At 45.1% G+C, this 22,045-nt stretch overlaps 1 protein-coding gene across 9 annotated transcripts in view; it reads left to right on the plus strand.

Moving 5' to 3' along the window:
• Nucleotides 1-22,045, plus strand: part of ITGB6 (integrin subunit beta 6) — a 127,700-nt gene that overhangs the window by 15,415 nt on the left and 90,240 nt on the right. The window contains exon 2 of one of the 9 annotated variants that reach the window (XM_081814331.1): nucleotides 11,293-11,350. The exons of the other annotated variants lie outside the window; for them this stretch is intronic. The gene's annotated coding sequence lies outside the window, so the exon portion shown is untranslated. The remainder of the gene's footprint in view (nucleotides 1-11,292; nucleotides 11,351-22,045) is intronic. 9 annotated transcript variants of the gene reach the window in all.

Below are 22,045 nucleotides of genomic sequence, written 5' to 3' on the forward strand. Positions count from 1 at the left end.
TCAGAGCTACCCACCTGGCAACATGTGGTAGAATCTTCCAGGTCCACAATCATCTTACTCTTGCTCACAAGTGTCTCCTCTATCTTCCTGGTTAGTTATTTACCTAAGAATCTCAACAAACTTAACACTTCCTTGGCTGAAAAATATCCAACTAATTTTGATGAAGTTTCATCAGCCAAGAGTGAAGTCCAGAGCTGTGATGGACAGCCCAGGTGTCCCTGTTCCACAACCTCTTCAGGGACTCATCTGAAGGATGCAGTCGCCCAGGCGAATCATGCTCCTGACAAATTATTTTTTGCCCTGGCCACTTGGGTTGCATTGTCCTTCAGCAGCCTCGGCGTGGAGGATGCAGACCCGCAGAAACTTTCCTTTCAGGCTTGGCTTGATTAATATGGACTCTGCCACCATTACCCTTTGGAGAGAGAAAAATGGTGCTCACTTCATCCTTGTCCTACACTCCATTACAATGCCTATTCGTGTGATTTGGGGTGGAGGAGGATACCTACTGAAGCTTTGAGAGAGACCTGACTCAGTGTTAAGTGGTCCCCTTTCTCAGGGTGCAGATGTACCAGCCTTCCCCTCTTTCTCGCTGAGTCTTTGATTATCCACAATTCTCACTTGTATTGGTGGACAGACCCTTTTATTCTTTTATTTCTGGCCTGACAGGCTTGTTAGTAAAAGGAAAGAAAAGCTACCTGGAGGTATGTGTGCCCTTGGTGGGTGCTGTTGCCTTTTCTCCAAATAGCCAAGCCTGTTTTCTAAGCTTACCACCCATTCCCAGGAGAGGTCTTTTCCTTTAGCCCGTCCCCAGGCTTCTGGAAGGAATTGCTGTGAAGGAGTAGCCATAAGGAAGACTTTCTTTTTTTTTAAGATTTTAGTCATTTATTTTAGAGAGAGAGAAAGAGCACAAGTGGGGTGTGAAGAGGGGCAGAGGGAGAGGGAGAAGCAGACTCCCTGCTGAGCAGGGAGCCCGATGCGGGGCTCGATCCCAGGACCCTGAGATCATGACTGGCAGACGCTTAACCTGAGCCACCCAGGTGCCCTGCCATAAGGAAGACTTAACAAGTGGTTGGGAGACTGCATTAGGTCCTGGTGCCATTTTTGAGCAGCATTGTGAATAGAAAGGCAATGGAGAGGTGAATCGCCCATTAACTGGGTGATTGGAGAGGTCAATCAGAATTCCTGCTTCCTAAGGTTCCTGAGAACTTTAAATGAGATAAGGTACATAACATGCTTGATGCATAGTGGATGCAAAAGGAGAACTGCTTTCCTGCTCTTAGAAAAGTTTCCTAAAAACCCACGTTACAAGAGGCCCACGGGGCATGCCTCACTAGAGTGGGGTGGCTTCAAGCAGGGTCCCTGGAAACAGGCCCCAGGGCTTGAAGCCCTCATCTGTCCCTTAACAGCTGTGTGGATTCAGTGTGTCTCTTAACCTCTCTGTGTCTTATTTCCCCACCTGTGAAATGGGACTGATGGCAATGGTGCTTTCCTCATAGGAGCTTCTGTGAGGATTATTCTAGAGCAGTGCCAGGTATGCAAGAAGCATAGAAGTAGGCCGACTGTTATTGTACTATGTTATTATGCTACTGATTAGTATTCCATTTCTGTACATGCATGAATTGCAACACCATCTACAGTTTATTCCTTATCTCACAAATATTCTCGCACACCTGTGTCGTCCAGGATAACGTTGCACAATTATGTGCTGCAGAATTCTAACTTTTCAGGGTATTCATAGAGGCTTTGTGGAAAAAAATAGTTCCGTAGTTAAAGAAATATGTGATTCTTTGGCTTAATGGTGCTAAACAGGTGTTTTTACTGCAGGACGTCACAGATCATTTGACATGCTGACATAATCCAGGCGGAGGTCTCTCCCCCACGGTCCCTCCCAGACCAGTGTCACCAGGACACACTTTGGGAAGGGCAGGCATAGGATCAGGTAAAAAATAATTTGGATACAAGTCAAGGAGCCTCTCTAGCTATAAGCATTGGAGACAGGGACATACGAAATGTGTTGGTAGGGAGAATAGAAGCACCAGAAAAAGCCAGGCTGGGAAGAACTTGGCGGAACCTGCCAGGAAAGACGAAAGTTACATTGCCATGAGTTAGCAGCCCCCAGACACAAAGCAGACTGCAGCTCAGTCCGAGTAAAACTACAAGTAAGGAGGACAAGAAGGCTTTCTTTCTCCGAGCTCTGAAATCAACCTTTTATTGCGCACATACTACCCGCGTACCCGCTGTCCAAGACGCGGCGTGCCCTGCATGCCCGGGAGTGCCGGTGTGCTCACAGATGGAGGCAGACAGGCAGGGGGAGCCACGCTACGGAAAGACCAGAGAATCAAGAGCTCGAGGGCCAGGGAGGGAAACATGTGCCAGGCAGGGTGCTGGGGAACAGCCTCAAAAGGGTGTTTTTTGAACCGAGTCTTGAAAATGGCATCTTATGTCAGGTGAAGGTGACAGGAAGGGCATCTCAGGCATAAGGGGCCCCTTGAGCAAAAATGAAACAATACTGGCTGGGGGCAGGGGAAGAGTACATTTGGTGAGGGGCCTGGGGACAGGGCAGGGAGAGTCAAGAGTTCAGCCTGGAGAGTATTGGTCAGATGCCTGTGAGGAGCCTTGAAGGCAATGCCTACATGCTTCATGCATTCATTCTTCGAGAAATATTTAGTGAGAAACTACTACGGGCCAGGCACTGTACTAAATGCTTAGGGATAGGACAGTGATAAAACGCAGCTTCTGTTCTCACAGAGCTTATAGCTACGGCATAGACAGAAGCAGTAAACAAGCAAACATATCATACAGCAGGCAGCAATAATGCAGAATAAAGCAGGGTTGGGGAATAGTCAATGGGGTGCCATTGTAGAGGAGGTGGCCAAGGGTGCTAGAAGGAGATGCCCCTTGACCAGGAAGCTGACTCAAGTCCTGACTGAGATGAGGGGTCAGCCATGCAAACATGCAGAAGTATGTCCCCAGCAGAGGAAAAAGCACAGAAGTCTGAGGTGGTGGTGTACGTGGAGGCTTTCGGGGCAAGCCTCGGGGTGGCTGCAGTGGACTGTGTGGGATGAGGAGAGAGCGGGGGAAGGAAGTCAGAGAGGCCACGAGAGGCCAGGCTGGGCTGTGCCTTATGGCCACTGTAAGAACTTGGTTCTTTATTCCAGGCATAGTGGGAGCCTGGGCTTTATTTTACTGGCAAAGTCGCGTCGAAGGTTTGGGAGCAAGAGTGCGACAGAACAATATGATGTGAGCTGTTGTTTTAGGTCAGTCGTTTTCCAGTCTGAGGACCACAAAGAAATCTTCCATAGAGGTATCATATTTCATTCTGGTAAACAAGGGATGGTCGGGCTGAAGTGGGAATGAGGATCCAGAGCCCCAACCGTTGCCTCCTTCTTTCTCTCGCCTTTCCCAGAGACCCCAGGGGACCCTCAGAACTCTTGGTATTAGGGACGTGACTGGGCCAGGTGTGCAGGATGGTTACAAGCTATGGACACTGCAGGCAGGACAAGAGCTCAAGGCTTCTCCAGTAATCCAGAGGAGAGACCCTGGGGTCTTCAGTTGGGGTCAGGGGGATGGAAATGGAGCAGAGCTGATGAAGCAAATATATGCCTACGCTGTGCACAACCAGGAAGAAAAAGTGTATTTCAAGCCAAAGAGATGATCATCTTTGGGATCGGTGTGTGTTGGCGGGAGGGGCGGCTTATTTTCCAGGTGGCTGGTCTGCGTGGAGGTGAAGGAAGCTGAACAGTAATTTCTTCCTGTTGGGAGGATAATATCAGATTTGGAATAGATGCCGTTCTTCCTTCTCTCCACATAAAACCCGTATTAGGTATTATCTCATGGGCTGCATTAACTACTATTCCCCACTCAATCTGCCAGCCTCACTGGCCTCCTCCATCTTCCTTGACCACTTCAGAAGTGCTTCTGCCTCAGGCCCTGAGCACTTGTTCTTTCTACCTTAAATGCTCCACTTCCCATATCCTTCACAGCCTTGGGTCTTCACTCAAATACCATCCCCCAGTGAGGGCTTCTGTAGCCACTCCCCCTTCCTGACAATTCCTAGCGCCTGTCCCTGTTTTGTTTTCATCATTCCTCAGCACTTTTAACTATCTAATGAGCTGTATGTTTGACTTTTTAAATATTGTTTATTGTCTCTCCTCATCTTCAGGACATAAGCTCTATGCGAGCAGGGACTCCTGCCTCTTTCCTCTCCCCAGGTCCTATGGCAGAGCTTGGCAAAATGGGGGTTTCACAGAGACTTTTGGAGTGAGTAAAGGACTGCTTGCTTGTGTGAGAACTATCGCAGGGCTCAGGAGTAGTCAAATAATTTAGTACAGAGGTTTTGGTACATATATTCTTTAATGCAGCAAAGCACATTCATTGTGGGCCATGTGGTGATCTGTAAATATTTTATTCCTTGATTTGTTAAAAAAACAAAAACATAAGTCAAACAAGATGTATGTTAGTCCACATGAAGATGTGAGACTTTTTTTTTTTAAAGATTTTATTTATTTATTTATTTGAGAGAGAGAGAGAGAGAAACAGCATGAGAGGGGAGAGGGTCAGAGGGAGAAGCAGGCTCCCCGCTGAGCCAGGAGCCCGATGTGGGACTCGATCCCAGGACTCCGGGACCATGACCTGAGCCGAAGGCAGACGCTTAACCAACTGAGCCACCCAGGCGCCCAGATGTGAGACTTCTTTTGACAAATATTTACCCAGAAACTTCCAGTGGCCAGTACATATATAGGCCCTGGGGTGCAGTGTTTGGGTGAATTTGGTAAAATATTGTGTGCTAGTTGTCTTTTCCAATTTCTTGAAGCAATTCTAAGATGCATAACCCACATCTGCAACTTACTCCCGTGGTGTCATTGTACTTATAGACCACCTCCAATTGGCAGACAGATTGCGTTCTTGCAGCTCATTTTTAATTCAGCTGATGGAACTTGGAACACATTGTCTTATAGGACCTGCATGATGAAGGGGAGAGCTTCTTGGGCTGGGCTATTTAAGAATAATGCAATTGACATACCATAAATTCAAGATGAAAAACTGTAGAAAAGAATACTGTTAAATTACTAGTCTCAAACAACAAAATATAAATTGAATTAGAAAAGGTGTTGTTATGTACCTTGGGTGACCATGCTTGAGAAAAGCATTTGAAGATGTTGAAAGAATCTTTGAATTCCTCAAGGGAAGCTGGAAGTCTGGGTTTCAATCTGGTGACCTCACGTTTGGTGTCCCATCCTTGGTCAGTGCCCTCATCCTCCATTCTTCCTCTCTCTGAACTTTTCTTTGGTCTTTGCCATTTCGCCTTCCCCTTTGCAGGCTACATACCCCTTTACAAACCCCCACCTTCTCTCTATATCTTTATTTTCCTTAAAATAAAAAGGAATCACAGGAAAAGAGCCTGTCAAGACCACCTGTTTGGAAGGAGGTGGTTTCTTGTCTAGACACCCATAAAGAAAGGGAAAGTGTTTCCATGTCATTCAGGGATATCAGAATTGTGGCAAATTCAATACTCTTGGAATTATTTGTTTGCTTGTTCTTGCTTATTTGTTTGTTATTTAAATTAATGTTACAAATCATCTTTCTGACTTAGGCTAGGGGATAAGATCAAGGTGAATATGAAGGTTTATACCTCCTTTTTGCCCACAGAATATCTAAGGCAAGGTAATAGTATACCGTGTTGCGATGGGTTTTCACTCTTCTTGGAAATGGGAGCTAGAGAATTCTTAGATTCTCACCACTTCAGTTATAATAGAAAGAAATGTATATGAGGACCAAGAGATACCTGGTCCTGTCATTATCTAGCTGAGTCATGGAGTTCCCCTAGGACTCTGTTTCCTCATCTCTAAAAGGTGGACAATAAATTTGTTCTTCCAATTTCATTTCGTTGACAGGAACAAAGAGCAGAGTAGAAATGAAATTGCTCTTAAGACCTGAAAGACTTGAAAACCCTAAAAGCCATGGTATTATAAATTACCAAAAAGCTAACTCTACGATGTTACCACCATCCGGGTAATTTGGAAAAGTTTCGTCCTCTTACCACAGCCAGGAAAGTCCTGGGTTTTAAGCAAGGGTTGAAATTATTCAGAATCTGATATTTGTTTTGAGCCATTATCAATAACATAAGCAGGCAGCTTAAGTCTTAAGTGCTATAAAATATATTTATAAAAGGAGAGGCCAGAAAGAACAAATGCTGGATTGTGTGAATGCTAAGTTCATATCTGCATTTTTTCTACTGGCCAAGTTAGGTCATTCACACCTAAAAATTGGGGAGAGGGCACACACATTTCAAGTATGACCCTGATGGAAATCTTTCTATGTCAATTGCAGAATAAAGACCTTTTCTCCCTGTGGGGCCTGACTCAGGTGTCTAGAATGTATACTTGCTCATAAATAGCAGAAGTGTTCAGCATTGTGATTATTTTTCTCCACTTGGGTTGTTTGGGGGTTTCAATTCACTCTGGGTAAATGACTAGTGTGTATCTTCATAGAATAAAATCTATGACATGTGCAAGAGACTCACAAGGGATCTTAAACATTGGTGTTATTCCCCTAGCCAACAGAGACTAATATGGGCACAGCTTCTTCTGCTCTAAGACTTACTACACACCTGGCAGAGTTGTTTCAGCTCATCAAGATTCTTTCTTAGAGGCAGACCTTGGGGGCAGAGAGAGGACATTGTTTGTTGTTTTAAAGGATCAGTGGCTAGAGAATCAGGAACCTGACATTCTTATCCTGAGTGAGTGACAGTGTGACTATGGGTAAGCCACTTGTCCTCTCTCGACCTCAGTATCTCATCTATAAAAGAGAGAGGACTCTTCCGGCTGTACAAATAACAAGAGACAAAACCAATATGGTAAGCGCTACCTGTCCAGTTTGCCACACATCTCACCAAGTAGGCCTTATCTATAGGTAAATAAAGAGGTAAAAAATGAGGCCAGGTGGGTCAAATAAAGCCCTAAAGCAGATTTTTATAGGCCCTTTATAATAATTGTTAGAAGTTTTTATGTCATTGAAAATCCTTAAAAATCAGAAGACATCACGTAAGAATGTAGATTTCTGGTTGCTCTTGAAAAATCAAAACATCCGGCTGCATTGGGCTCAAATCCAAATATGGCAACAATTAGCTAGAGCTGGGTGTGGCTGTCCCCTTTGGATCAGGCATGTGAACTTCTGTTTACCACAATCCCCACCACTCCCTATTGCTACCTACGCCTGGTCTCCTTTATGCTATCCTTCTGACCCCTCTAGGCACTTGAAATTATGATCCTCACTCTAATATCTCTCCCAATCCCAGATGCATTAATTTCCACTTTCCATACCTTTTTCTGAAAGTAGATTTTCTGCAGGGAGAGAGAAAGATCCTTAACACCCTGGCATGAAGTAGGTGAGCAGATCATTGTTCTCCAGAGAGGAGCATCTCAGGGTCCTAGTGAGGAGGAAGGAGGGCCGAGAGGCCAGGAAATACCAGTGGAAGGGCAGAGGGTTAGGTACAGCAGCTCTGTACAATAGAAATATCATGCAAGCCATAAATAAGAGCCACTTATGTAACTGAAAAATTTCTAGTAGCCACATTAGAAAGAAGTAAAAAGAAATAGGTGAAATTCTTAACCAAACATACCCCAAATATCTTCATTGTATTGTGTGATCAATTTAAAGGTTATTCGTGAGATATTTTATATATTTTCCACACTAAGTCTCTGAAATCCAGTGTGTAGTTTATACGTGTAGCACTTCTCCATTCATACTAGCCACATTCCAAGTACTCAACAGCCCCATGTGTTGTGGCTCCCAGAGGGGACATCACAGAGCTAGAGAACCAACTTATCAGTGTTGCCTAGAGCTCTTGCTAGCTACCTAGCCTTCAAAAGGGAACCACATGGATTGAGGGCTCACTATGCATTATATAAAATACAAGTACAATTTGTTTTCTTTTCGTTTGTGTGTCTCACTAAAAAAGATAACTAGAGCAGAGGGTAAATACCATTGAAACGGTATCGAAACTGGTCTCCTACTATTGCATGGACCCGGACTTCATATTTTTTAGCCTCAGTTTTCTCTCTCAAACCTGGTAATAATTGTATTTACTTTAAAAGATTTTTGAAAAATTTATGAAAATGTTTTACGAACTATAAATAACTATGCAGGTTTAACGAAAAGAAAAATAGCTGTGTTTTCTTGAATCCTAGCCTCTGTTCTAGAAACTTTGCACATGTTGTTTTCATCTTTATATCTTTATGAAATGATATTATTATGCAGATTTTAAAAAGAGGAAACTGAGGCTTTTAGAAATTAAATACCTTGTGCAAATTCACATAGGTAGTAAGTGGTTACAATTGTGGTAACGATTGTGTTACCACTTCTTTCTTTCTTTCTTTCTTTATTAAAGATTTTATTTATTTATTTTGACAGAGAGAGACACAGCGAGAGAGGGAACACAAGCAGGGGGAGTGGGAGAGGGAGAAGCAGGCTTCCCGCCGAGCAGGGAGCCCGATGCGGGGCTCGATCCCAGGACGCTGGGATCATGACCCGAGGCGAAGGCAGACGCTTAACCGACTGAGCCACCCAGGGGCCCCGGTGTTACCACTTCTTTAATGAGATGTTTTATCATCGATTTTCCTATCTCCAGCCTGACTCATGCAAATATAGATAAAAGAGGCTATTTGTCACCAAGTTCCTCCACAACTGCACACAGACTCTGTGAGCTGAGGCATTGTTGCAGCCAGACAGATGTTGTTTCCATCACAGCAAGTGACACAATTTGTTAGCAGACATTATTTTCAATGTGTTGCCGCCAAACCACCTTCCCGAGTGGATCCCTCCTCCTGCATGCACAACCTAATCCTTCACAGTGAGGTACCTTTGTACACACTCTTCCCACTGCCTGGAGTGCTTTGTCCTAATATCTCCCATCCAAGTCATATTTGTCCTTCAAGGATCATTTACCTGAGCTCAGGATCTTGATGCATCTAGGCTGCATTGTTTCTATGTTTTGACATCCGAGCAGCATTGGCACCTCTCATTTTTGCCCATCTCACACTCCACCATGTTTTGTCACTGAACTTGAACATGAACTTAGTTCCTGTGTGTATTTTTACCCAATTAGGTGAAGGTTCCTGGAAGACAGGGCTCTTGTTTTTAGTGTTCTACACTTTAGCAGTACTTAACACATTTTATTTACTAGCTGCTTGAATGTGCTTATTCTGTACAGTCAGGCTGGGTCTATAATAGCTGTGTAATTTTCTGTTGAATGAAACAAGTTTTAGATTTGAAAACCATATGAGAGTAGTTCTTCCAGAGGTAACAAAGCTCTGCCATGATTTCAAGGTTTTTTATTGTCTCATTCTCCTTTCCTCTCTGCCCCATCTCTGTAGACCTTGAATGTGAGTTCCTAAATCTTGCCGTATTTCCATTTTTACATCTGTTTAAGAGTACTTTGATAATGCTACTTCCTACTCGCGATACATATTATTAATATCCTCAAGCAAAAGACTGAATTATCTCACAAAGTATGTGATCAGCATAACATGGAAAGCAATAAAACTGGTATGGATATAGAAAAACTTTGCTCCAGGTGAAAATGAAAAACTAATTGAAGGCAATGACTCAGTCGTCTGCATTTTTCCTGGTATAACAAAGCACGAAATGTATGGTGGCCACGGATAAGCTCTTAATGCCCTTCCAGGTAATGACTAACTATGTGTGACTAAGACAGAATTAGGCAGACATTGTGGAAAAAAAAGTCCCCATGACTATCTAGTCCTGGACACTCCCCGTTCTGGGAAAGATTATCATGTCCTAGGTTGGAGTGACATCAGTGTTTTTATTTGTCAGTAAGAACCTATAAGAAGCAGTTATTGTCTTTAATTAAAAAGTAAGTACAGTGAGAAAATTGAGAGATCTGAAATTTCCTTGAGCTCCCCCAGGGTCCTTATTTAATACATTTACACTTTTGTGGGGTTTTTCATATTTTTATAGAGATGTGTTTGTGAAATCAGCAAACACTGGGACAGAGTGAATGTTGGCAAAGCAGAATGTTCCTTCCAGGTCTAGGTTTTCAGGTCCTTGGAGGATAGATGGGGTTGGCTGTCTTTGCAAGAATAGGCACTGAGGTTTACCTTTAAGTAAAACAAATTAAATTCCAATGTTAAGACTGTTATCACAAGTCCCCATGCCCAGCCCAGCTCCTGAACTCTCCTTCTTGCTGCCATGGATATTTTATTGGGTAAACAGAACTATTGGCTACTTCAATGCACTCTACCTGCCTTGGGCTATTTTTACGTTATCTGACTCTCTAACCTGTGGAATTGGTTATGGTTTGCTCTCAAAAGCTGTTTTGTTTTTTTCTTTTTTAAATCTGGAACCGATTGTTTCCTCTAGCAGATTTTCTCCATGTTTCTCCTGTACCTGTACATACGGGTAGAGGGGGTGCCCAGGGTGAAGGAGGAAGGAAGAGAGGGAGAGGGAGGTGCTCATGTCCCTTTCCCCTTTCAAACTTAGAATAAATGACCATCCAGATATTTTGACAGCCACCCTAGTTGAGGCCACCCACATCCCAAGCTGGTGAAGGGCTTGGTTCCCTCCCTTGCCAGTTGAGGAATCTTTCTGGAGTCCCATCTTTTCCTCACTCTCCACAGCCAAACAGCCCAAGTCCTGTCAGCTCTGCTTCCAAAGACCCTGAATCTCTCTGTGCTCCGGGGCTCTGACCTAGTCACCTGGTCACCATCCTCTCCCTTCTGTCCTACCACATCAAACTCCTGTCTGATCACCCTGCTACCTCTAGCCCCTCTAAAGTTCATTCCTCCCACAATAGCCTATATTCTCTTTTTAGAACATAAATCAGATTATATGGCTCCCTGTTTCAAACTTGAATTGCTTCCCATTCTTCTTAAAGCAAAAACCAAATGTCTCTCCTGCCTTGGTGAGCCCTCTACCACCTGGGTCACTCATGGTGACTGACTGACCTCTTCTGGCAGTACCCTCCCCTTCCCCGGACATCCTGTATTCTTCCCATCACCAAGGCTCCTAGAACACGCCCTGCCTCCTTGACTGTGCTGTTGCTCTGCCTGGAACCCTCTTTCCTCTGATCTTCATATGGGTCTTCTTTGTTCTAATCTCAGCTTCCAGTCACCTCATCAGGGAGACCTTCCTTGGTATCCCTCTCTAAAGGAGTCTCCTTGTCACCCCACCATATCGCCCTCAAGCAATTCTCTGCAGAGCACTTATCACACTCTGATATTTTCTTATTTATTATTTTAATTAATTTCTTTAACATTTATCTTTCTCCACTAGGCTATCTCTCTTTTACTCACCCTGTATCTCCAGTGTCTAGGAGAGAACCTGCCAAAGAGTAAGTGCTTTTAAATATATTTTGAGTGGATGGCTAGATAAATAATAAATGCCATGGCCAATATCCATTCAGTAATGGAGCATCTATTTACACAAGCTTTAACCTTATATTACAATGACATGGCCAGTTTCAATTTAAGCATAAACTTTGCCACATTATCACATATGATCCTTGTGGGAAACTCCGAGGAAATTAAAGAAAAGGAATCAAAGGCCCTTGCTGCCAAGAAGCAGTACGTTTCTTTCTGTCTAATGCCAGAAAAAAGGAATATGCATGTTAGGGGCTCAGTGCTTTCCTTGCAGCAGAGCCAGCTAAGCCCAAGCAGAGATCAGACACGTGAGACCAGGACCCACCAATAGTTTCCAAGCGTTCATTTGCCTGGTTGATCTGCATCATCTTGTTTTTCAGCTGAAAGAGCAACGAAGAGTTGCATGAATGGGGATGGACACTAAGGGCAAAAGGAGGGGGCCCAGTGGGGCTTGGGCCCTCAGGGGGCAAGGCAAGAGCCAGAAGCTGAGGTGCTGTTTGCAGGAAAGAATTTTGGGTCTTTGAGCACAAGCAGAGCAGCTTTGGGACTCAGGGTATAAAACATGGCCCGGGGGTGGGGTGAGGGTGTTTTCCCTTTCTCTGCGAGGAATGAAGTGTGCTCGCAGCATGAGGAGCAATGGCGAGGAGCACAGAGTTCTGGGGATCTCTGCGCATGGGCCAAGTGGGCCAAGAGGCAGCTTTGGGGTGCTGGAAGTCAGGGACACTGCAGCACTTCCTTCTGAGCAGTGCCAAAGTCCCAGTGCACTGAGTGCATCCCCAGGCCACTGGAGAGTTCCGCACGGGCTCAGTACCCAAAAGCTCACGGAGACCCCAGCCAGCAGCTCGGCACCCCGCACCAGGTGGGGCTGAGTCAGAGACTTGGGCCCTGTGCAGACATATTTGCACTCGGGGCCGCAGCAGAGTGGCAGTTTCAAATGACCATCAAACTATGCACCCCCAAGAGCTGCAAACTTTTTTTCTGAGTATACTTGATACATCTTATAGACTTACCCCAAATAAGGAGAGAGACTTTGAGAAAGAGGAGGCATGGAGGGCTAGCATGTGGAGCAATCAGCTAGCAAAATTTGAGTGAAAATATGATCTAATTGGCCCCCACAGGCTGGTGAGGCCTGGGGACATTTGGTTACACCCTTGCCAAGGAGGCTCAGTAAACAGGTTCAGACCTACTCAGTCGGGAGGCAATTAAGTACCGATGCCAAGGGGGAGCCAAAGGCAACAATCGGCAGAACAATGGCCCTATTGTGGCACCCAGCCCTCTGTGGGCTGCTGGGAGGGTGCTCCAAGCCCACTGGCCACTCTGCTCCTGTGCTTAAATAGGCATAATTAATTAACATGAGCTAATTATAATGGCTTCCGCCTAAGGGGTTACGTGCTGCATACGTTTACAAAAGATGGAAAATAGTTTCCTTCCCTGCAAGGACACTGCCAGTCCAACAGAAAGGTGCCGCAGATCTGTAGCAAAAGGGTTCAATTCAGATTGGGTTCCTAAAGTTCTCTATTTAGGAGTTGAATATAAAACACATGTAATCGTCTTCCAAATCACCAGTGAGAAATTTAGCTTTGTTTATTGTGGGGCAGAGACCGTAACCTATGCATTCTTACATCCTCCAAAGCCTCACTGGGATTTTGCACACAGTCGGTACTTAGCATCTGTTGCATGAGAGAATCAACTTGCAGCAAGGAATGAATGTTCTTTTGACTTGGCAGTTCATCTCCAGAAGTGAAACCCTGGGGGGTACCATAGAGGAGGCGCATTCCAAATGACATGGGGAAAATCAGTTCCTTTCCCATTAATATGCCCAGGAAAAAAATAAAACAATTCTGCTTTATAGAGCTGAACTGAAAGTAAAACAAGAAGTTAACAAAACAATTCTACCTTGTGTGGTGGTCTAGCTGTCCCCACTCTAGAAAAGATTCACGTGTCTGGTTTCATTCTGTTTGTTGAAAAGCTCTGTGAGTGCATGTGTGGATACAGTCTGGGGGGGCGTGTGCAATGATAACAGAATGACAGGAACCATTACAGTCTACGGCCACAATGGTGAGCACTGTGAATGCCACGCTAAGCAACTAGAATGAAGTTCATCAGTGTACAGGATGGAGACTTAAAGGCTGACCTAAAAGCAATGAGGCTTTGTCATCATCGAGCAGCCCGGGAACCTCGGAATAGTCATAAAGAAAGCCCTAGATTGGTGTGGGGTTGAGAATAAGCTGGTCGTTATGCCTAAAAAGAAGATGGTCATGTTCACAGGGTAGGCAGGTGTCTGCTGGAGCAGAGTAAGGAGCTCACAGCTACGCCTCATTTACCCCTTCTTAGACGGCCTCCCTGGGGCCACAAAGTAGGCCATCTAGTCACACTGTCCCATGTGCAATCCAGGCAGCATCACCAACAGCTCTGAGAGTCTGCCTATCTCAGAGCTGACTTCACAAATGAATCTCCCAGGGATTTTCAGGCGAGCTCAGAAGGCCTTCGGATCGCAGCATCTTGGGGTAGGTTTGGTGTACCATAATCATTACTTTGCATCACTACAGCTGTTATGACCAGGAAGGGATTGTATCCTTTAGGAAATGTGTCCGTCCTTAAATGGTAGTCTACCCTTTTAGAGTGTTATGGAAACAGGACTGGATCGCCCGACGGAAGAACCAAGTAGCATTCGGAGATCTTGGAGGATAGGAGGTTTATTTAATGCCGGCGGGCTCAGAGGAGAGTGGTCTCCAAAGGTCTGAGCCCTGAGCATAAACAAAGGGGGCAATTTATATACTTCTACTTCCTCATACTTGGCACTTTTGGCGCGTGTGCGAAGCGGGGCAGGGAGAAGGACCCGGAAGAGCACTGGGGCAAGAACTAGGACTTTCTCTCTGGCTCGGTGGGCCGTTTTAGGACACAGATTTTCCTTATCAAGAGAATTCAGGCAGCCCCAAGACCCTGACTTCAGTTTCATACGACAGGTTCCCAAGAATACCCTCAATCTCAGATATCCTGTTCCCTTGCCCGGTGAGTACCTCCTGGGCAGCCCTCGTCAGGGCTTAATGTTTGCTGTGGGCGGGGAGTAAGTAACTGTCCTAGTTAGATAGCAAAGCTGAGGTTCTTTCCATCAACTGTTGCTCCTGAAATGATGGTGACTCATCTGTGCCCATCACCCAGAGAGCTGAAGGTGAGTCATCACAGAGGCAAGAGATGGTTAAGCAGAACCCGAGGGCCTGGGTTTAGGAATGAAAGGACCAAGTCAGACATGACAGGAACAAGCCAGAAGTCCTTACCACTTTCCCCGAGCGGAGCCATGCTAAGCTTTAAATAAATTTAATCCCATTTTTCTTCCACCACTTTTCATTCTTATTTATTGCTACCCGTTGAGCCAGAAGCAGAATGGTCAAAACATTTCCAGTGAAGCTGAATTTTCAGGGTATTTACAGTCCGCCTGGAAGCAGCAGGAAGTGGGATTTATAGATTTGTATTACCAGGCAGGCAATTTCCCAAGCCTCAGCATTTGGACTTGTTTTTAATTAAATAAATGTACAGGCTTAATGGGACTAGATCTCTGGATCCCTGGAGGTCTCCCAATAAATTGAGATAAGATCCTTAACCCAGAGGCATTAGCATCCCCTAGAAAGCCCCGACTGGTGGGCGTTCCAGCAAGTGGGAAGGATGATTACAAAGTGAAGTAAATCCCTGGGAGGTCAGGAAGTTCTTGGCAGGCGTGGAGAGTACCTTACCATCTACTACGAGGCTAAAAGGAAAAGGTTCTTGCAGATGAGGAGTTTTTCAGCAATGGAGAGCCAGCAGCAATAAAAAGCATGGCTCATTCTGCTTGGGCTTAAATTCCAGCTCCTGTTCCTCACTGGCTGACCAGGAGGGGACTTGAATCCTCTAGGTGAAGCTTCCCTGCTTTTAGGACAGGGATAATAATAGTACCTCCCTCAAAGGTTGCTATGTGAAAACCTCAAACGGCTACTGATTTAAGAGCCTTATCTGCATACATCAAACCACATAATTCTTCTGCTCAAGACCCTCCAATGGCTCCCATCTCATTGACAGGAGAACCCAAATGCTCTCTGAGGCCTCTGGGTTCTGGCTCCCTGCTGGCTCTCTCAGGTCCACCACCGTCCCCACACTCTCGGTTCCAGTCTCGCTGACGGTTTGTAGTTTCTGGCACACAGAGTAGCCTGACCTGCTCCCTCCTCAAACACTTTGGACCAGTTCCCTCCCCCTGAAATGCCCCTTTTCCCCATGTCAGGCTCCTCCTTTAAGGTCATCTGAGGCGCCATGTCACCTCCTTAGAGAAGACTACACTGGCCCCCCTGGACACAATAGGCCACGGCATTTTCTTTAGTCCTCCCTAAATATTGGGGGAGTGAAGAACAGCAGGATCTCAGCTCCCCCCACAGGTCTGCCATCTGTTTCTTGGTGGCTGTCTCCAAAGTCCGTGATGTTCGTAGATGTGAAGAATGGGGGGGGGGGAAGCACCTGTCTCCCCAGGGGCCCGCTGCTCCATGTCCCTCCCCCCGAAGCTGCAGAGAGCCTCTCTGGCAGCACCTATCCTTGGGCGGTCCGGGTTTCTGCCAAGGGGGCGGCCACTGCCTGCTCCCGAGGCCTATGGTTCGCAGGGACCAGAAGGGAACTGGGTGGCCTGCAGAGAGAAGAAGGGCTCCTTTCCCAGCCTCCTGGCCCCTGGCCCCGGGGCAGGTGACTGGCCACACCTCCCCTCCCTGAAATGTATTTGGCAGTTTTATCTACTTTGGCCATCTGCCCTGTGACTAGAGTTCAGAGTCCTCAAAACTGGATTCAGAGTAAAGAACACACCAGTCCCTCCACCTTCCTCACTTCGTTCACTCCTCCAGCATTTCCCTCTCTAGAAGGAAAGTGAAAAGCTCTCGTGCATTTCTATGACAGTGTAGACACCAGAGATGCAAACAGAAATCCGTAGCGGGGTATGCGCATGAGGAAACGGGGGTGTCCAAGTAGACTAAGAATGCCCATGTGGTGTCTTTACCCAAGATAGAAGAAGACGCCCCTCCCTCAAGACACTGTTGCCATCTCCCAGAAAGTTGTCATAATGAACAGGCAAATCTACAGTGTCAGCCATGTGGGTTGTGCTTACCCAGGTTAACACTTCCTTCCAGTGCCTGGCACATTGTGGGCGTTGGTAAACTTTGGCCCGTTCAATTCATAATGCTCGTCAACATCAGGAGCACAGTGAGCCATCAGGCCCTTCCCACCGTTCTTGGTTGTTTGTAGATGACCCTCCCGGCCTCTCTCTTCTAATCTACAAAATCAGAACAAGGACACTGTGGGTGGCAGAAGGGTCCCGCCTGGCTCCCAGACTACCCCCCCACCGTCCAGGTGTCAGCCTGGTCCTCTGGTCCAGAGCCACGTGGCACAGAAGGGAGGCACATGGGGCAGAGGGGCAGGTCGGGGGAGGCCCAGCGCTAAGACTGGCGTTTCCTCGTCCTCCAGGCTCTGCTGAAGAGCCAGCAAGGAGTGTTTAGGTCACGCTTCCTGGAAGTGGGCAGGGAGCAGCCAGGCTGAGCTCACCCTCCTCCCATTCCTCCACCTCTCCCTGCAGGAGGCTTCCAGGGCTGGAAGCCAGTGGTCAAGAGGACGGACCCTTTGCACTGTTTTGTCTGCTTTGCTTGAAGAAGGGCATTCCAGCTATGGCACTAAGCAAAACCGCATTACCCCAGCATGGCTTCATTCACAGAGGACCAAGATTTAAAGTCTGTACTTCCTTCCCAAGCCAACAGACCAAACCCTGCGGAGCTCCCCGCAGGTCCAGTGCCTGTTTGCTCCCACCAGCCCTGCTCCTTCCCCAAGCCACCAGGCTATCCACACCCTGCTGCTCCGTTCTCCCTACCTGAAGCTGCCGGGAGAAGCTGAGTAGAAAAAACTGTCAACCGAGGGTTGCAAAGTGGTCCTCAGGATGCCAAGCCCTGAACTCATGTTGTGGCAGATGTGGGCACCAGCAGTTGGTTGGGCCATCTCTCTGGCCCCCATGCCAGCTGTAACACCCACTCCCTGGGCCTTCCACTCTGGACCCAGAGGGTGGGGGGGGAGTGCGGTCTGCCAAGTGACGGCATACCCCGAGACACAAAGGAGAGAAGGCCATGAAAGGTTGCAAGATGAGGAGACCCAAAATGAAGCAGACAGGAGAGCAGCCATGACCAGGGAGTTAGAAGGGGTTCTAACTCCCGACTTGACTCCAGTTGTTACCAGCATGACTTTGGGCAAGTTACCTAATCTCTCTTAACACTAAGCATCAGCTACCTTATTCAGAAAAAGGAAAGAACAGTATCTACTTCAGGGCCCCAGCAGGAGGCAGATAACACCAGTTATCTCAACAGATTGAACTAAATATAAAGAATCGTTGACTGGGTACAAGGCTGTCAACTAGGCGACTGAAAGGGTGGAAAGATACATCGAAGGTATCCCTGAGATAGCAAATGTGGGAAGTGGGACGGGGAGAGAAAAAGGAAGAACTGGAATGATTAAAACTTAGACAGTTAAGGACTAAAGGAGGGCTCCCGCAGGACTAAGACTCAGACCCCTGAGCAGGAGCACTGCTGGGCTGGCACCAGAGGTCTCTGGGTGGGCGTGATGAGGCTGGTTCTGCATGTCGCAAAAAAGAGCAAACTGGATCTGACTATGCTACTGGAATGAGCTCTACTGCCGGGGTGTGAAGGCGTCGCTGGGGAGACACTGCAACAGGAAGCAGAAAAGAAGCAGCAGGTCCTTCTCCCACCCCCAGCCTTGCAGCTTCCCTCTATTGGCCCATTGGCAGAGCCTGACATGAAGCAGCTGCCAAAGCAGAAACGGGGTTTGTAGACTCCCAGCTTCAGCAACACAAAGCTGGGTAGAGATGACCGGGTCTGGAGCTCTGAGACATTAACTTAACAAATGGCCCATTCATGGTTAGGATTAAATGAAAAAAAAAAAAAAATATATATATATATAATGCTTAGCACAGTGCCAGGCACACAGTATGCGCTAAATATCATTATCATTATCATCATCATCATTTTGATGATAAATAAATGGACTTGGCAATTAGATGGTCTGTGGTGGGTTGATTGTGAGACCAGAGATTAATTTCTGGATTCCTTTTTGGAAGGATCACTGATTATAGGTGTAATATAAAGGACAAACATGGTATCAAATATAGGAAGTCGATAAATTAGTCATGTGAATTTGACCTCTAAAATGTCCATCCCTCTTTATTCCCATGGTCCTGCACGACAGCAGATCCCCTTCACCTCTTGCCCAGATTCACTAATTCTTTCTCCCACCTCCAGACCACCTAAATCACTACTCCAAGCCCAGGGGTCATTCCTACTGACTGCCTTCACCTCATTAAACTCCCATTGCCTGTAGAGTAAAAACTAAATTCCTATGACTAACATTAGCACAATCAATGATTTGGTTTGGGAGCCCCAGAAATGCTACCTTTCATTGGCTCTAGCACCGCCCTCCCCACACTAGGGTCAAATTAGAAGAATGAGGAGTGGGAAGGAAGTCTGGTTAGACCTAACACCTAAGGAGTCTTCCTTTGGATTCCCTGATGTCAGCTCTAATTCAGAATGTCAGGAACACAATTAACATCGCTTTGCTTCTCATCTACCTCTAAACCTTTAATAAGTGCCTCATCACAGCTGAGGTAACATTCTAATGCCCTGAGCTCATGAAGTGCTATTCTCCTCTTCTTCATTAAATTAGCAACTCCCTTCTCCCTCTTTGTTCTCTTCAATAGATTCTTCTCTTACAGTTATCAGCTGTATCAGTCAACTAAGGCTAAAATAAGCTGCAGTAACAAATAACTCCAAAATCTCATTGGGTTCCATTGATGATGTTTATTTCTTACACATGCTATATGTTGGCTTTGGGCCAATGGCAGCTCTACTCCACTCCCTTTTCAATCCAGGATCTAGGCTTATGGAGCAGCTCCTCTGAGGAATACTAGTAGCTTGTGGTGGAGGGAAAAGAAAATATAGTGGAACCTCCCAGTGGCTCTTAAAGCTTCTGCTTGGAAGTAGCATGTATCACTTCCACTCAGATTTCGTTGGCCAAAGACCACATGGCTTCTTCTGAGTTCAGTAGGAATAGATATATGATATTCATTAAATTGGGGACCACTGCAAGTCATGGAGTCAAGCTTGACATCAGTGGTCATGAAGGTACAAAATTAATATTTTGATCAATAGAACAATCTACTATACCATCTTAGCCAAGGATCCTATCACTTCACATCTGGATTATTAAATTTTAGGGGATGACTAATCCTAATATAATCTGGCCCCAATAGAAGTATTCCCACAGATCCTTTGGGGTCTCCCTGTTTCTAGTGTCTCCATATTACATTAACAATGGAGTGGCTGTCATTATGTTATTTCCTAAATGCTATTATCCTCTTGTCATTCCCTTGCTCAGAACCTGAAGCAGCTCCCTATTGCCAAGCAGTTCAAATCTAAATTTGGCAGCCTAGCGTTCAAGGCTTCCGTTAACTGGTCTTCCCTTTAATGTCCAACTGCTTTGCAGCTGCGAGAACAGATCCAGCCAGGGGTCTGATGCTTTTCTACACAACTACTCCAAGATTTTTGTGGTATTAATCTTGCTTGTGCTTTTTATCCCTGTCCTACTCTCTCTTTTCCAACAAGTTTATGTCCTCCAATTTCTTTAAGAGTTGTATCAAATCACATCTTCAAAAATAATGCCCTTGAGTAACTACTCTTCACTCTTTATCCTGCTCAAAATCCAGAATTACATCTCTATGCTGTTTTTATTTTCTGCTTCTGAAATCATTGTAAATTACTGTGGGAAAAGATGTTGGGGATTTTCTGCTCCACACACACCACCTCCACTGAATTTAAGTATAAGGAAATTGAAACTTAGGAAAAGAATGAACAGAAAAGTCACTAATTTGCTGAAAGGCTAAATGGGGAGGGGAATTAAGTCTCCTAGCTCCTTGTTACTATTCTTCCCCTACATCAATTTGTCTCTTTTAATTTATATCTATTCCTCCAACTAGATGATAATCTATTTTAGGGTGGGGATGCCTCATTATATTATCTGTTATGCAAGACACTTGACATATATTATCTCTAATTCTAACAACAACCTTGCAGGGTAGCAATTATTTTTATTTTACCAGTGAGAAGACTAAGTGCTAGGTAAGTCAAGTTATGGGCCCAAATAATCAGCAAATGACAAAACCAAGATTTATTGAATGCCTACTGTGTGTTTGAAATTGTGTTAGTTCTTATTTAAAAGAGATTAAAATACAATTTACTTAAAAAATAAATGTTTCCACTTCAACATAGTTTCTAATAAATCCTAAATGAGTAATATATTCAGGACTATGGAAATTCATGCAGGACAGACATTGGGCCAAGGTATTAGGAAAGAGATTGGACTTGAGCTTGGCAATTAAAGATGCACAGAATATGTATAATCTAAGCAGACAAGGTGGGTGGGTGGGTGCAGGCATTTCCAACAAGGATAAGGGCATTGGGAGAAACTGGTAAAAATGGATTTTTGGGAAATTGGGAAAAACATGTTTTTTAGAAACCCTAGTTTTCATAGGAGAGTCATGTAGTATACATCATAACAATAGATTGGGACAGAGTTATGGAAGGCTTTGAAGGCTGGGTCAAGGTTTTGGGGTTTTATTCTATAGGTTATGGAGAATCACCAAAGATGGTTGACTTTTAAAAGTAGGGTTTTAGCCAGTGTGTAATATGTGGATGATTGAAAAAGGGTGGAGAGAGAAAAGATCACTTAAAGATCACTTAGAGTGGATTAAAGACCTCTTTAATCACCTACTTTTCAACTGAGAAGCCTGGCATGGGGGTGGGCAGGTTTTAGAGGGTGATGAAAATCATATCATTGACTCAAAAATTATTGCTGTTGTTTGTGGAGGGGGGAGGGAGTTGGATAAGTAAAATATAGATTTTTTAAGTTGCTTGTCCAAAAGCAGATAGTCTTGTTTCCATGAAAACATGCATGGAAGTTGAGGGTACAAAAGCTAATCAAATACTTCCTTTAAATGGGGAGAGGGAGAGTCTGTTCCTGGAAAGTTAAAAAGCTTTATACCCCCCAATCCCATCCTCACTTTACATGGTCTTCAATGCTTCTAATGTGGTTTTGTTTTATTTTTTTATTTTTTCATTTTGTTCTCTTCTTTCATAAGTGAATTCACAGTTCAGTAAACATCCATATGGGGCTAAATGTGTGCTGCTTTCAACTTAATGGCTTCCAAGCTTATAATATTTCTTCTTTTTAAATATTATCAACAACTTTTTTCTATACAATTATTTGAAAAAAATAAAATGAACCAAATTTATTTAACTTAACAAGATACTCAATTTGCCTGAACTTTAATAAACAAAGATGGCACTATTCCTCAAAAGGAAATATGGGCCACCCAGACAGAGCAATGTACAATAGCTTAAATTTAAAATGTTAATTCATCATGGGGCGCCTTGGGTGGCTCAGTTGGTTAAGCGACCGACTCTGGTTTCAGCTCGGGTCATGATCTCAGGGTGATGGGGTCAAGTTCTGTGTTGGGCTCTGAGCTCAGTGAGGCATCTGCTTGAGATTCTCTCCCTCTCCTTATGCACCTTCCCTGGCTCACACACTCTCAATAAAATAAAATAAAATAA

Source organism: Leptonychotes weddellii, chromosome 3 (assembly GCF_054177405.1).
Source record: "Leptonychotes weddellii isolate Sample4059 chromosome 3, ASM5417740v2, whole genome shotgun sequence".
Taxonomy (NCBI): domain Eukaryota; kingdom Metazoa; phylum Chordata; class Mammalia; order Carnivora; family Phocidae; genus Leptonychotes; species Leptonychotes weddellii.